A 15,253-nucleotide genomic window follows, 5' to 3' on the forward strand; every position below is an offset into this window, starting at 1 on the left:
GCAGAAAAACCAGTGCAACAGGATGCAGTTGCTAAAGCGGAGGAAGGAAAACGCAAACTAGATGTTAAAAAAAGAAAAAAGAACCCACTTCAGGTCAGACGCTGTGGGGCCTGTGCTCCCCGAGAGGGCTGGGCTGGCGCGCCTGGCTCCGCGTCCAGAGAAGGGCGAGGGGTGCAGGGATCCTGGTACCGGTTCGTGCAGAGCTGCGTGCGCCCGCCCACCACCCTTCCAGGTCCGAGTACTCCCCGGCTGTCCCCACCCCCAGTCCTCTTGGAAAACCCAGTCCTGGGGGATTTGAGAGGGTAAGTAAGCCAGGTTTTGCAAGGGAACAGGAATCCATCACCCTGGGACCCAAAATGTCTCTTGGAACGTTTGGAAGTCTGCCCTGCTGTTGGGAGGATTGTGTTTCTAATGGAGGGGTTAGTTGGGGAAGAATGGGTTTGCTTACCCCCATGGGAAACTCGGAGAGGCAGGAACGGGTCATTGTGCCTAGGGTTGTCCAGAACTCATAGCTCCTTGACCCGTTCCTAGCCCTGACTACTCCATGCAGTGGTGTCGTGAAGGGGTGTTCAGCCAAGCCCCCCTTTCCCTGTCTGTAATCTGCACCTGGGATTTTAGACTCCCATAGAGCAGCTGTCCCCACTGAGCTCTGATTTGCCTGTGACTGTGGCCCCATCCACCTCCTGCCTCGAAACCCCAGTGCCCTTTCAGAGGGATCCTGGAGGGCCAGAGCTGTGGCAGTCAGGGTAGGGGATTTGGGGGGCACAGTAGGATGGAGAGACGGTGGTCTCTGATGGCGGGCAGGGTGGGGGCTTTGGGGGCACAGTAGGATGGAGAGACGGTGGTCTCTGATGGCGGGCAGGGTGGGGGCTTTGGGGGGCACAGTAGGATGGAGAGACGGTGGTCTCTGATGACTGCATACGTGGCCCACAGAGGCTCCCCTGCACCGTCGCCCGAGGGCCGAAGACTATCCTGGCCCCAGGGCAGGTCTTCCTTGTAACCTCAGCACATCACAGCAGGTGTTACGGATTCCTGGAACCAGCTAGAGGCTTGGCCTGGCGGGAGTCATCTCAGCCAGGGCTGGACATCCCCCCCAAACCACAGATGCCAATGCCTGGCATGGTGAGAGGACCTGGAAGGGAAGACAGAGCCCTGCCCTCAAGGGGATGGAGGTCCCAGGCTGGGCCCGGGTCCGATGGGTCTGATTTAGAGCCTGACTTCACACCATGTCTCCTTAGGCATCTTATGTCTTTGGACACTTAGGTTCCTGTCTTTAAAGTGATTATAACAGAACCTTCTATTCTTGGCAGGTGCAGCTCAGGCTTAGGGTTTCCCTGGTAGCTCAGCCAGTAAAGAGTCTGCCTGCGATGCGGGAGACCCCTGTTTGATTCCTGGGTTGGGAGGATCCGCCGGAGAAGGGATAGGCTACCCACTCCAGTATTCTTGGCCTTTCCCGGTGGCTCAGCTGGTAAAGAATCTGCCTGCGATTCGGGAGACCCCTGTTTGATTCCTGGGTTGGGAGGATCCGCCGGAGAAGGGATAGGCTACCCACTCCAGTATTCTTGGCCTTTCCCGGTGGCTCAGCTGGTAAAGAATCCACCTGCAATGCAGGAGACCTGGGTTCGATCCCTGGGTTGGGAAGATCCCCTGGAGAAGGGAAAGGCTACCACTCCAGTATTCTGGCCTGGAGAATTCCACGGACTGTATAGCCCATGGGGTCACAAAGAGTTGCAAAAAGCCGCAACTGAGAGACTTTCACTGTCACTCTCAGGCTTAAAAGAAAAGGTTGGAGGCACCTTGTAGGTCCCAGAAAGGCTATTTCTCTCCTTCCTCATCCTCTGGCCCTGGCCAAATTCTGGTGACACAGAGCACCGTTGAAGATATAAAACTAAAGCCTTGCAACATTTTATGAACTCTTCCTAAACTTTGTGCAATAACAGCTGTGAGTGTGTGACTTTTGCCCGTCTCTGTGCTAAGCGTTGCATTCTTTCAGTTAACCCCATCACAGCAGCCCTTAACCTAAAGTGTCTGTTTTTGTCCTGCTTTTGTAACTGAGGAAACTAAAGGCCTAGAGGGAGTGGGCAGCCTTCCCCTGGGCAGGTCATTGCCTGTGAAAAGAGGGAGATTCAGCCTGGTTTGCCCAGCTTTCTAGCACAGAAAGACATACTCTTAAAAGAAATGTAAAACGTGTACCAGGGTTCTAAAAGCAGACTCTTAGATGAAAATTCAGGGGGCTCTGATGTATTAAGGAACTGCTCCCAGAAGAGGCTGGTGAGTGCAGGGGGAAAGATAACCAGAGATACCATTTCTGACTAAGTCTCAACTGTAGCCTGATCCCTGATGTCTCTCTGAAGTCTAAATTGCACCCTAATTTGTGCCAAACCCCAGCAAGGAAGCTAGTTTTCCTGTCCTATATCCTTCAACCAGTGGATCTGGACTGCTGCATGCTGGGTCAGGGAATATAACCACAGATACTTCCCCTTCTCAACCTGTGTGGGCAAAGCTGCTCTAGGAAATCGATGTCAGCCTCTCATAGATTCGCCCAGTCTCAAGCCTGGGCAGTAAACCCACATTAAGAGTTCCAGGGGGGTACGCAGAACTAGAAAGGGGTCAAAGGGACCTGGGGCCAACACCACCAGCGTCCACTACACTTGGCCTGTGGGGCATATAATTTATCAGATTTGCCCCACATAGGAAAAAAGTCTTTAATCAAGACCTGGACCAGCTTGTTTCCACCTCAGGACCTTTGCCCCTGATGTTTTCTGTTCTTAAAATGCTATTTCCAGTAATTGTTATATGGCTGCCTTCTTCTCATTATCCTTTTCCAGGCTTAAATACAATTGCTTTAGAAACACATTCTCCACTCTAGCCAAAAATCCCCCCATCCCAGTTACTCTCTGGGATGAATAATGTATTCTGTTCTCTTCGTTAACACTTACTCACCATCCAAAGTCATCGTTTCGTGTTTGTCTTCTACCCGCTAGAGTGTAAATTCCTGCAAGAGCAAGAATGTGCCTGTTTTGTTTCAGTGCTGTGTTCTTGTGGGCACACTCGATGCTTGGCTCGTGGTGAGTGCTCATAAATATGGCCTGAATAAACTCAGACAAATCTCACTTTCAAATTAGGGTTTTGCTCTCCTCCTATTTTGCTCATCTTCTCCCTCGTAGAAGTGGGGGATGGGGTTTAGGAAAGAATCCAGGTTAAGGGTTTTGGGGAAACCTGAAACATTAACACTGAATCAGGAGCTTGAGATTAGCATATGAACATTACTATATATGAGATAGATAACCCACAAAGACCACTGTATAGCACAGGGAACCATATTCAATATTTTGTAATGACCTATAAGGGAGAAGAATCTGAAAAAGAATATGTGTGTGTGTGTGTGTGTGTGTGTGTGTAAATTGCTCTACTGTATACCTTAAAGTGAAAGTGAAGTCGCTCAGTCATGTCCGACTCTGTGCGACCCCATGGACTGCAGTCCACCAGGCTCTGCCGTCCATGGGATTTTCCAGGCAAGAGTACTGGAGTGGGGTGCCATTGCCTTCTCCTTATACAAACATGATATTAGAAATCAACTATATTTCAATTCTCAAGACTCTTGAGAGTCCCTTGGACTGCAAGCAGATCAAACCAGTCAACCCTAAAGGAAGTTCAGTTCAGTTCAGTTCAGTCGCTCAGTCGTGTCCGACTCTTTGCGACCCCATGAATCGCAGCACGCCAGGCCTCCCTGTCCATCACCAACTCCCAGAGTTCACTCAGACTCACATTCATCGAGTCCGTGATGCCATCCAGCCATCTCATCCTGGGTTGTCCCTTTCTTCTCCTGCCCCCAATCCCTCCCAGCATCAGAGTCTTTTCCAATGAGTCAACTCTCCGCATGTAAAGGAGGTTAATCCTGAATATTCATTAGAAGGACTGATGCTGAAACTGAAGCTCCAATACTTGGGCCACCTGATGCAAAGAGCCGAATCATTAGAAAAGACCCTGATGCTGGGAAGGATTGAGGCAGCATGAGAAGAGGATGACAGAGGATGAGATGGTTGGATGGCTTCACCAAATCAATCAACATGAGTCTGAGCAAGCTGCGGGAGATGGTGAAGGACAGGGAAGCCTGGTATGCTGCAGTCCACGGGATCGCAAAGAGTCGGACATGACTGAGCGACTGAATGAAAACAATACTTCAGTTGAAAAAATATCAACCTTGCAAGTGGGCAAAAAGTGTGAGCAGGTGGATGCTTCACACAGAGGGATCTCCAGATGACCTAAACACTTGACGATAAGTGTACAACTTCCTTAGTCATCGGGAAAATGCAAACTAAAATAACGGGGCCAGACAACTGGACCCATCAGAAAGAATCAAATGACATGACTGAATGTTACCAAAGGCTGTGGAACCACCAGAATTCTCCCACACCCCTGCTTCTCAAACTCTGTGCGGTGAAAGACCAGCATCCTTTGCAGGCTCCAGTGCGTTGAAGACCAAAACGTGGTCCACTGAGAAGCACCAGGACAGAAGCCTGTGCCTGAGCCCCCTCAGGCAGGTGTGCTGACTGAAGTGTCCGTGTGCACTGTCACACAAGGCTGCCGACTGTGGATCTGTGTGCCATAGCTGTGGCACATTTCTAGAAGTTTCTAAATGCTCACTCTTGATTTCTGGACCTTTGCAGACTAGCAGCAAGTAGCTCACAGCACACATGTCCAGTGACACACTCTACCCGGATGGTGGAGGTGCAAAATACCACAACCACTTTGGCGGGATTTGCTAAAATTAAACATATGTATACCCTGTGACCCAGAAGTTCCATTGCAACATATACACACACCTTAAAGGTGTTATACTGCAGCAAAAAAAAAAAATGCCAGAATGTTTACAACAGGACTATTTATAAGAACTCAAACTAGAAATAACCAGACATCAGCCAAAAAGGATCTTGCAAACCTATATCCCTCATGAACATAAAAGTCCTTTAAAAAGCAAATCAAATATAACAGTATAATATATCATGACTAAGTGGGGTTTATTCTTGAAATACAAGGCCAGTTAAACATTTCAAAATTAATAGAATTCACTAAATTAATAAAAAAGCATTTGAAAACCTTCAAAATCAACCAACTTTCAGCAATCTGGAAATGAAATGATCTTGATCTGATTTAATTTCTTAGTTTGATATAACCAATGTATACACTTGATATAGGGCATGTATGAATACTTAGTTAACATCATACTGAACTCTGAAAAATTGAATACCTTAACTGCATCTAAAATTAAAAACAAGCAAAGATACCCACTTTTACCATCTCCTTTCAACATTGTACTGGTTTCTGAGCTAGTCTCAATAAGGAAAAAAAGAAATAAAGGCAATGGATTGGAAAGAAAGTGAAAGTGAAGTTGCTCAGTCATGTCTCACTATTTGCGACCCCATGGACTGTAGCCTACCAGGCTTCTGCTTCCACAGGATTTTCCAAGCAAGAGTACCGGAGTGGGTTGCCATTGGAAAAAACATGTGAAATTTCTTTTATTGGCAGTTGACATGATTATTTACATATAAAAAATCCTGATGAATCTACAAAATAAATTCAAGAACTAAACAGCCATGAGAGAAATTAAATGAAACCAAAGGGAATGGAGCCCGCCAGGCTCCTCTGTCCTTGGAATTCTCCAGCCAAGGGAATTGAGTGGGTTGCTATGCTCTCCTCAAAAATGAATGAGGAGGTAAAGCGTGTTCATGGATTGGGAGACTCAATACATGTTACTACATTAATTCTTCCTAAATTTGTGTGTAAACTCAATGTAGTCCTAATCAAAACCACAGAATATTCTTTGGCAGAATTAACAGGTTGATTTTCATATTTTAATGGTAATTGAAAAGACCTAAAAATATTTAAAACTAACTTGAAAGAATGTTGGAGAACTTATATTTTGTGATTTTATGGCTTAATATAAAGATACATGATCAATCTGGTGTGGTTTTTGCAAATCTGGCTTAAAACTCCGGAATATTGGAGTGGGTTGCCATGCTCTCCTCCAGGGGATCTTCTTAACCTAGGGATAGAACCCAGGTCTCCCACATTGTAGGCGGATAGTTTACCAGCTGAGCCACCAGAGAAGCCCTGAGATTTTCATTAAATTTTACTGATTCTAAAAAGTTGAAGACTGTACATATTTGTTGTTGTTGTTCAGTTGCTAAGTCATGTCCAGCTCTTTGCTACAGCACGCCAGGCTTCCCCGTCATCCACTATCTCCCAGAGTTTGCTCAAATTCATGTCCATTGAGTCAGTGATGCTGTCTAACCATCTCATCTTCTCCTGCCCCTTTCTCCTTTTGCCTTCAATCTTTTCCAGCATCAGAATCATATATATATATATATATATATACACACATATATACATTCAAAGGGATATTACTTATATAAGAATGTAAAGCACTTAAAGAAAAGTATATATTGTTTGTGGAACTATGCAAAGAGCCTACACAGATGGAAGAATGACTATACAGCAACCTGAGAACGAAGGTTTCATCAGCAGAGAAAGAGAAATACAATGGAGTGAGGAACAGGAGTAGGCGCACTGTCTCTGTAATGTTTTTATTTCTTTAGGCAAAATACTCTCATCTGTTAAATCTTACTGGTGGGTTCATGGGAATACGTTATATTACTTGCTGTTCTCCATATTTGAAATTTTTCATTCTTAGCTTTTAAATTTTAAGAAAAGAAAGAAAAGAAAACTTGAATAGAAAATTCTGAGTGAAGCACGGCTTCCTCTACTTTTACTTCACTGTCAAGTTTGACACAGAATAGAATGTTTTCTGATCTCTGAGTGAGCCCAGGAGACTTTTGCCAGGAAAGCGCATCAAAGCATGGAGAGCCTAATGAGATACCAAGCACATCAGGTCAGACTAAGTCTCATTCTTCTGAAACTTTGGCAACATTCAGAAGTATTGTGATTTAACATTCCACAAACTTCAATATAAAGATCTGAGCTTCAAAGTCTAAAAGCAATTTCAGCTTAAAAAATATCTAAACCTGAAGACAATCAAAGAAGAAATATCTGAGTATATCTAATAAAATTATTCCAGCTGCTATGGGTTTTAAGAATCCAAATTTTATACCTGTTATATATGTTATATATATGTTCGTTTCCATGTAGTTTGAAAATACCTCTAAAAAGCTTAAAACACCACGTGAGGCAAAATTAGAATGAGATTCCATTCTTCCTTCCTTTGTTTCTTCTTTCTTTCCTTCCTTCCTCTTTCCTTTTTATTTTTAAATAATTACGAACTTACAGGAAAATTATAAGTAGAGAACAAAGACTCTTCTTTTCCTAAACAGTCTAAGACTGAGTTGCTGACATGATGTTCTATCAGCCCCTTAAATACCTAATGCGCTTTTGTCACAAATAAGGATATTCTCCTTCTTTTATCCCAAAGCAGCCACCAAATCCAGAAAATTAACATCAAATCGTTCATGCCTCCAAGTCTCCAGAGCCCATTCAAGTTTTGCCATTTATCCCAGCAGTATCGTGTATAGAAAAAGGAGCCTCTGAATCGTGGCTTGCCCTGGTCATTATATCTCTTTCCTTGTCCATCCAGCAGTTTCTCAGTCTTTCCTTGAGTTCCATGATGTGGACAGGTTTGAAAATAACAAAACAGTCATACTGTAGACTGCTCTTCCATTTGGGTTTGTCTGATGTTTCCTTGTGGTTAGATATAGGTTATGCATTTTTGCAGTGGCCACAGGACTGGAAAAGGTCAGCTTTCATTCCAATCCCAAAGAAAGGCAATGCCAAAGAATGCTCAAACTACCGCAGAATTGCATTCATCTCACACGCTAGTAAAGTAATGCTCAAAATTCTCCAAGCCAGGCTTCAGCAATACGTGAACCATGAACTTCCAGATGTTCAAGCTGGTTTTAGAAAAGGCAAAGGAACCAGAGATCAAATTGCCAACATCCGCTGGATCATGGAAAAAGTAACAGAGCTCCAGAAAAACATGTTTCTGCTTTATTGACTATACGAAACCCTTTGACTGTGTGGATCACAATAAACTGTGGAAAATTCTGAAAGACATTGAAATACCAGAGCACCTGACCTGCCTCTTGAGAAACTTGTATGCAGGTCAGGAAGCAACAGTTAGAACTGGACATGGAACAACAGACTGGTTCCAAATAGGAAAAGGAGTATGTCAAGGCTGTATATTGTCACTCTGCTTATTTAACTTATATGCAGAGTACATCATGAGAAATGCTGGAGAAGCACAAGCTGGAATCAAGATTGCCAGGAGAAATATCAATAACCTCAGATATGCAGATGACACCACCCTTATGGCAGAAAGTGAAGAGGAGCTAAAAAGCCTCTTGATGAAAGTGAAAGAGGAGAGTGAAAAACTTGGCTTAAAGCTCAACATTCAGAAAACGAAGATCACGGCATCCGGTCCCATCACTTCATGGGAAATAGATGGGGAAACAGTGGAAACAGTGTCAGACTTTATTTTGGGGGGCTGCAAAATCACTGCAAATGGTGATTGCAGCCATGAAATTAAAAGACGCTTACTCCTTGCAAGAAAAGTTATGACCAACCTCGATAGCATATTGAAAAGCAGACGTTACTTTGCCAACAAAGGTCTGTCTAGTCAAGGCTGTGGTTTTTCCAGTGGTCATGTATGGATGTGAGAGTTGGACTGTGAAGAAGGCTGAGCGCTGAAGAATTGATGCTTTTGAACTGTGGTGTTGGAGAAGACTCTTGAGAGTCCCTTGGTCTGCAAGGAGATCCAACCAGTCCATTCTAAAGGAGATCAGCCCTGGGTGTTCTTTGGAAGGAATGATGCTAAAGCTGAAGCTCCAATACTTTGACCACCTCATGCAAAGTGTTGACTCATTGGAAAAGACTCTGATGCTGGGAGGGATTAGGGGCAGGAGGAGAAGGGGATGACAGAGGATGAGATGGCTGGATGGCATCACCGACTCGATGGACATGAATCTGAGTGAACTCCGGGAGTTGGTGATGGACAGGGAGGCCTGACATGCTGCGATTCATGGGGTCACAAAGAGTTGGACACGACTGAGCGACTGAACTGAACTGGTGCATGAGCCCTCCAGGCTCCTCTATCCATCAGGTTTCCCAGTCAAGAATACTGGAGTGGATTGCCATTTCTTTCTCCAGGGATCTTCTCAACCCAGGGTTTGAACCGATGTCTCCTGCATTGGCAGGCGAATTCTTCACCGCTGAGCCACCAGGGAAGCCCTGAAGTTAAGTCCCGCCGAAATTCAAATCCACCGCTGACTCTCAGCCATGACTGAGCATTGCTCCTCAGGGCACTGTGTCCTGCCATCGCCCCACTACAAGAGCCTTTTGTGAGTTTCTGACCTGGATCCTATCTAGCTATGATACAGAGATGAGATGCAAAAGCATTTCCTAAACAAAACCCCACACCATGGAACAACAGTGCTGGACAATTTTCCCAAAATGGCTGAAACAAGTTGAGATGAAATAATTAAAATATCACCAAAGAAAACACTTTCTTCTTCTGAAGTCTTTATTTTTTTCTGAGACACTTCCTTCTTGTTTTACCATTTCAGATGCCCACAAACCAAACTGTTCCTCCACAAGCCCAACATCTGCACATAAGCCTGGGGCGGGGGTGCGGTGGGGGAGGGCTCCCATCTCCCACCTACAGAGCCGGTTCTGCAGGCCTCTGAGCAGCTATGTTTCATGTATTCTCCCAAACACGTCCAGGCCTGAGGGGTTTCCTTTCCACCTCAGATTTGAAGCAGGTGCATCTCTATCTGTTCCTTACTTTATAGAACTGGGGGTTCTGTTCTAAGCAGCCAGGTTATTTTCCAGCTTCTCCTTGACTGAGCCCCTCAGTAATCTGTTTTCTCACTGTTCTGGTTCTTCCTCATTGGCTTCTCTGCATCTTGGTCTTTCTGGCCTCAGGCAGAATTCTCTTTAAAGGACAGTAAGCATGCATGCTTTTGAACTGTGGTGCTGGAAAAGACTCTTGAGAGTCCCTTGGACTGCAAGGAGATCCAACCAGTCCATCCTAAAGGAGATCAGCCCTGGGATTTCTTTGGAAGGAATGGTGCTGAAGCTGAAGCTCCAGTACTTTGGCCACCTCATGCGAAGAGTTGATTCATTGGGAAAGACTCTGATGCTGGGAGGGATTGGAGGCAGGAGGAGAAGGGGACGACAGAGGATGAGATGGCTGGATGGTATCCCTGACTCGATGGACGTGAGTCTGAGTGAACTCTGGGATTTGGTGATGGACAGGGAGGCCTGGTGTGCTGCAATTCATGGGGTCGCAAAGAGTCGGACACGACTGAGCGACTGAACTGAACTGAACTGAAGCATACATGTGACGCAATGTCACCAGCGGCTGCCTTGGTGGTGGGATGTACTCAGTGCCACGATCTTTCCCTCAGTCCTCGGTGGAGCCAAGATCCATCCCTCTGTGATGGGATCCTCACATCACCCTCCCCACCTGTTCTCCACCAGGAGGCTGACCTAATGGACGCATCCACAGGGTCCACAGCAAATAGGAAGAGAGTTCCCCCTGCCCTCTCACCCTCACCTCGGGTGCCTCCAGATCCACCAACATCAGGCAACTCTGTGGACTGTAGCCCACCAGTCTCCTCTGTCCATGGGACTGTCCAGGCAAGAATACTGGAGTGAGTTACCATTTCCTTCTCCAGGGGATCTTCCCAATCCAGGGGCTGACCCCATGTCTCCTGCATTGGCAGACAGAGTCGTTACTCCGAGACAGTGGGGAAGCCCTTACCCCTTCTGCATGACGGTGGACCCAATGTTGCGGGGCCTGGAAGTGATGCGTTTCTGTTGCCCCTTTCAGGAAAAGAGCTCAGAATTATGACTAAACACACCTGGGCCGCTCCAGACCACCAGGCACAGGAAAAGGGACAAGGGGGATTGAAATCAGAATGGGAAGGGACGTGCATTACCTACTGTCAGTAAAATGTGTTCCTTCTACAAACGTCCCCAAAAATGTGATACCATGAGCCTCCCCGGGGGCCTGGGAGGGGAGGAGCCTGTGCAAGTGGCCAGCATGAAGTCCTATGGACAGCGCTGTGGTCCCTCTGCTTCTGGCTGGGGGTGGGTGTTGAGAGGGGTCCCTTGGCTGTGCAGACTGTCACCCCACCCCTTCCAGTCCCCACACCCAGATCTTAGCAGACAAACACACCTCATGGTGTCATGACAATCAGCTTATATTTTCTAATTTTTCGACAATAGCAGATATTTACATTTTTTCCAAAAAAGAATCCTTACCCCCAGAGGAAAAAATGTTTTGGGGTCACCAAAGCCCAGGGTGATCAGTGCTATCCAAAGGGTGGAACCATGGAGGAAAAGACTGGAAGGAAATACACCAAAACTCTATAGGGCGCTTTGTTTGGATGGTGGTGCCCATCTTGGTATGTTCCTTTAGTTCTGATTTCGCTAATTTTCTCAGTTCTTCACCATGTAAAATAGAAATGAGTGAAATAAACTGTAGATGGATGACAGGCAGGTGGAAAGAGTCCTTTCTCTCTTCCCAAACATTGTCCTCTCCCGCTGCCCTGAGACATGCCCATCAGGACACACGTCCTCAGTCAGAGTCCCCTACCAGGGAGGTCTCCTCTGCTTCACATCTCATCCAGGGGTTCACAAAGCACATTTACATCTTCAAAGATCATCCCTGGGCTTCTCCAGTGGTCCAGAGGTTAAGACTCCGCCTGCCTGCAAATTCAATCCCTGCTCCAGGAAGATCCCATATGCTGCAGGGCAGCTAAGCCTGAGACACACAACTACCAAATACCCTTCTCTGTGCTCTGCAACAAGAGAAGCCCCAGCAATGAGAAGTCCGTGCCCAGCAACTGGAAAGCAGGCCCTGCTGTCCTCAACTAGAGAAAGTCTGCGAGCAGCAACGAAGATCCAGCATGATCAATAAATAAATACGAATTTTTCGAAAAGATCGTCCCCACTTTGCTTTGAGAAATCTTGTCTCCCCCACAAAAAGGTAAAAACTCTGAATGAAGGTGCTGGATTGGAAACTCTGCCGAAGTTTCCACAGGAGACAGAGACCATGGTTCAGTTACTAAAACGGGAGAAAAGGAAAAGAACTTGATGATACGGAGCAAGGCTAGAGTCCAAAGTGGAGAAGGGAATGGCAACCCACTCCAGGATTCTCGTCTAGAGAATCCCACGGGCAGCGGAGCCTGGCGGGCTACAGTCCATGGGGTCACAAAGAGTTGGACACGACTGAGTGACTTAGCATACACACCCAGAGTCCAAACAGGGGTACCTGAGTCCCACGGCAGGATGGGTGGGACCAGTGGCCAGACCAGAAGCTGGGCCTCTGAGCCACAGCCATGGTCTCCCCGATGCCCCAGTGGGCTCCAAGGGGGTGGGGCCCAGCTTCCTCCAGGTCCAAGCTGCAGGAACCAGAGACCCAGGGGCTCAGGTGTCCAAGTTGGTGGAGGGCTTGGAGGTCTGGGTTAAAATATAAACCTGTGCTGGCTGACGCTGGAAAGGAGAGGTCCTCTATATCAAACAGCCTCTAACACATTTTGTTGTTTGGAAATATTCCATCTTGCCTTTCAGAAGCCATCCTTCTGTGGATTAGGTGGTGAGGGCGGGGAACAGGTGGACTGTTCCCACACAACCTGTGTTGACTTTGGGGTCAGTTAGTGAGTGAATAGCGGTGGCAGCCTGACTTGGGGAGGGAGCTGACAGCTCAACCTCCTTGTGTCAGCGTAGACAGCCCACCCCGGGGCTGGGGACTCAGAGTTCCACGGGGAAAAACTCTCTGAGCTCCCCATAGGCAGGCTGGAGCACACTTTCACTCCTGCAGGCCCATCACTCCGCCTGCAAGCAGCCACCTTCAGCTCAAAGTCATGGTGAGGCTCCCTGGCCGGGGGAGGGGCAGGGGCTCTGGTGCATGAGAGGTCAGCCTCCCGAGGAGGTCTGGGCAAGGAGCCAGGATGTTCCAAAGATGGCATAGAAGCGGGTGCCAGTGAGGCAGCTGCTTGTCCTGCCAGCCAGGCCCCTCCGAGACCAGCCCTCAGGTGGGACGTGAGATGCAGAGGCAGGCAGCACCCTGTGGAAGAGAGTGCCAAGGGCAGGTGCATCTGCAGTGCTGAGGGACCAGGAAGACCAAGGAGGGGACACCCATGGGGAAGAAGACTCTGCCTTCAGAACAATGTACAAGAGAAAAACTTAGCAATAAGATGCCAGGAGCAGGGAGCTCAGGGCTGACGCAAGGAATGGCTTTGTTTTCACAGCAAAAGTACAATGACAAGAATAAGTAGATCCTTTCTGAGCCTTGACTCTTTACCAGAGGCTTTGCATTTATCTCTGAACCCAGGTAACAGCCCTTCAGAAAGCATCAATACTCCCATCTTGCAGATGGGGAGACTGAGGCTCAGGGAGGTGCCATGCTTTGTGCCCCAAATCTTGCCCAGCTGTCCAGTTGTCTCCGGCCTGGGTTAGGGAGGCTGAGTCATTTGCTCCCAGAGATCCCACCTCGCCTGGAGCTGGCCTAGGGCTTTTGTCACCCTTTGCATGAGACTCTGGCCTGAAACAAAGCAAAGCAGTCCCCCAGGCTGGATTCCTCGAAAGGTAATGCCATCCATCAGCACGGATTTACTGCTCGTTGACACGAAGAATGTTGACTCACCAGTTGCATCTGCACCTCTGGAAACTGAGAGCTTGTCTCTAACCTGACTAGACGGGTCAGCTCACTGGCCTGGTAGACAAGAGGGCCCCAGGCACCCACCCACCCCCGACATCCCCCGCTGGGCCTCGTCTGGCAAAGCAGTGCTCCTGTTCAGGCATTCCAGCCCATTCTATCCCAGTCACAGACACCAGAAAGGATGTAACTGACTTTTCTCCTGTAACTCCCACACTGCACAGCCTGCCTGCAGAAAGTCAGGCCCTCTGGTGACCACTGGCATGGGAAAGGACAGGGTACAAAACGAGAATCCACAATGCTGAGCCAAAGTCTGCGATTATCCACTCTCAGGTTGCACTTGTCAAAGGTCAGTGAGTGTCCCCAGCAGGCAGCGCCCTGTCTGGTCAGATGTCCTCGCCAGCAGTCACATCACAAAGGTTATGTCAGGGACGAGAGTCCCGTGGAAACGTCCTCAGTCACAGTAGAGAAAGTGGTGATTTGCCAACACTACTCACCCATCAGCCCTCTGGAAATAAGTGAAATGACTCATGGTTCCCCAGACCATTGGCTTCTACTAAGCACAAGACATCCTCTGTCGCCCCCTTCTCCTCCTGCCTTCAGACTTTCCCAGCATCAGGCCTTTTCCAGTGAGCTGGCTCTTCCCATCAGGTGGCCAAAGTATCAGAGCTTCAGCATCAGTCCTTCTAAAGAATATTCAGGGTTGATTTCCCTTAAGATGGACTGGTTTGATCTCCTTGCCATCCAAAGGGGGATTGGGGGCGAGAGAGGATGGGATGGTTGAATGGCATCACCGATTCAATGAGCATGAACTTGGGCAAACTTTGGGAGATGGTGAGGGACTGGGAATCCTGGCATACTGCCATCCATGGGGTCACAAAGAGTCAGATATGACTTGGTGAATGAACAATGACAACAAACAGACATAATGTCCACCTTCAAAACGCACTCCCTGGGGATGTACCGGGCACACAGCCCAAACCTGTGGACCTGTCACAGCTCTGCGGGCACACAGGGGCAGCGTGGGATGGGGGCCCTGCTCCAGTCTCTGGCACCAGCTGTGGCCATGTTCTCACAATCAGACCTACAGCCAAGGAAGGAGGATGTTGCCTGGGTGAGCATCTTCGCTCCGTCATGGTTTAGTTAAAAACCGAGTCACTTGGAAACCTACTGGCAGCTTGCTTCCCGTGGTATCCAGACCCAACTGTTGGTAAAGATACCTCATGGAGAAGAGCCCTTGGGAGGAATGGGCCCTCCAGCATGCTGTGTGTGGGGACCCCAAGGTGGAAGCCTTCTGTCCATTGAAGAGGAACATGGGGTACCCAGAGTCACCTTTCAGGCAGGAGCAAGGTCAGATGGCACCCCAAGAAGGGTGACTGAACAGGGACCCATAAAGGATGATGGGCGGTTCACAGACAGACCCAGAGATTGTGAAGCGTGTTGGGGCCACAGAGGTGGAAGCACCTCCTTTCTGCAGCCCTTCAGGCCTGAAGGGTTGGGTCAGGAATGAGGATGGAGCCTGAAGCTGGCAGAGCTAGAACAGAGGGGAGGGTTCTCCATGGAAGTCATGAGCTCAGA

This window comes from Ovis canadensis, chromosome 1 (assembly GCF_042477335.2).
Source record: "Ovis canadensis isolate MfBH-ARS-UI-01 breed Bighorn chromosome 1, ARS-UI_OviCan_v2, whole genome shotgun sequence".
In the NCBI taxonomy this organism is placed as follows: Eukaryota; Metazoa; Chordata; class Mammalia; order Artiodactyla; family Bovidae; genus Ovis; species Ovis canadensis.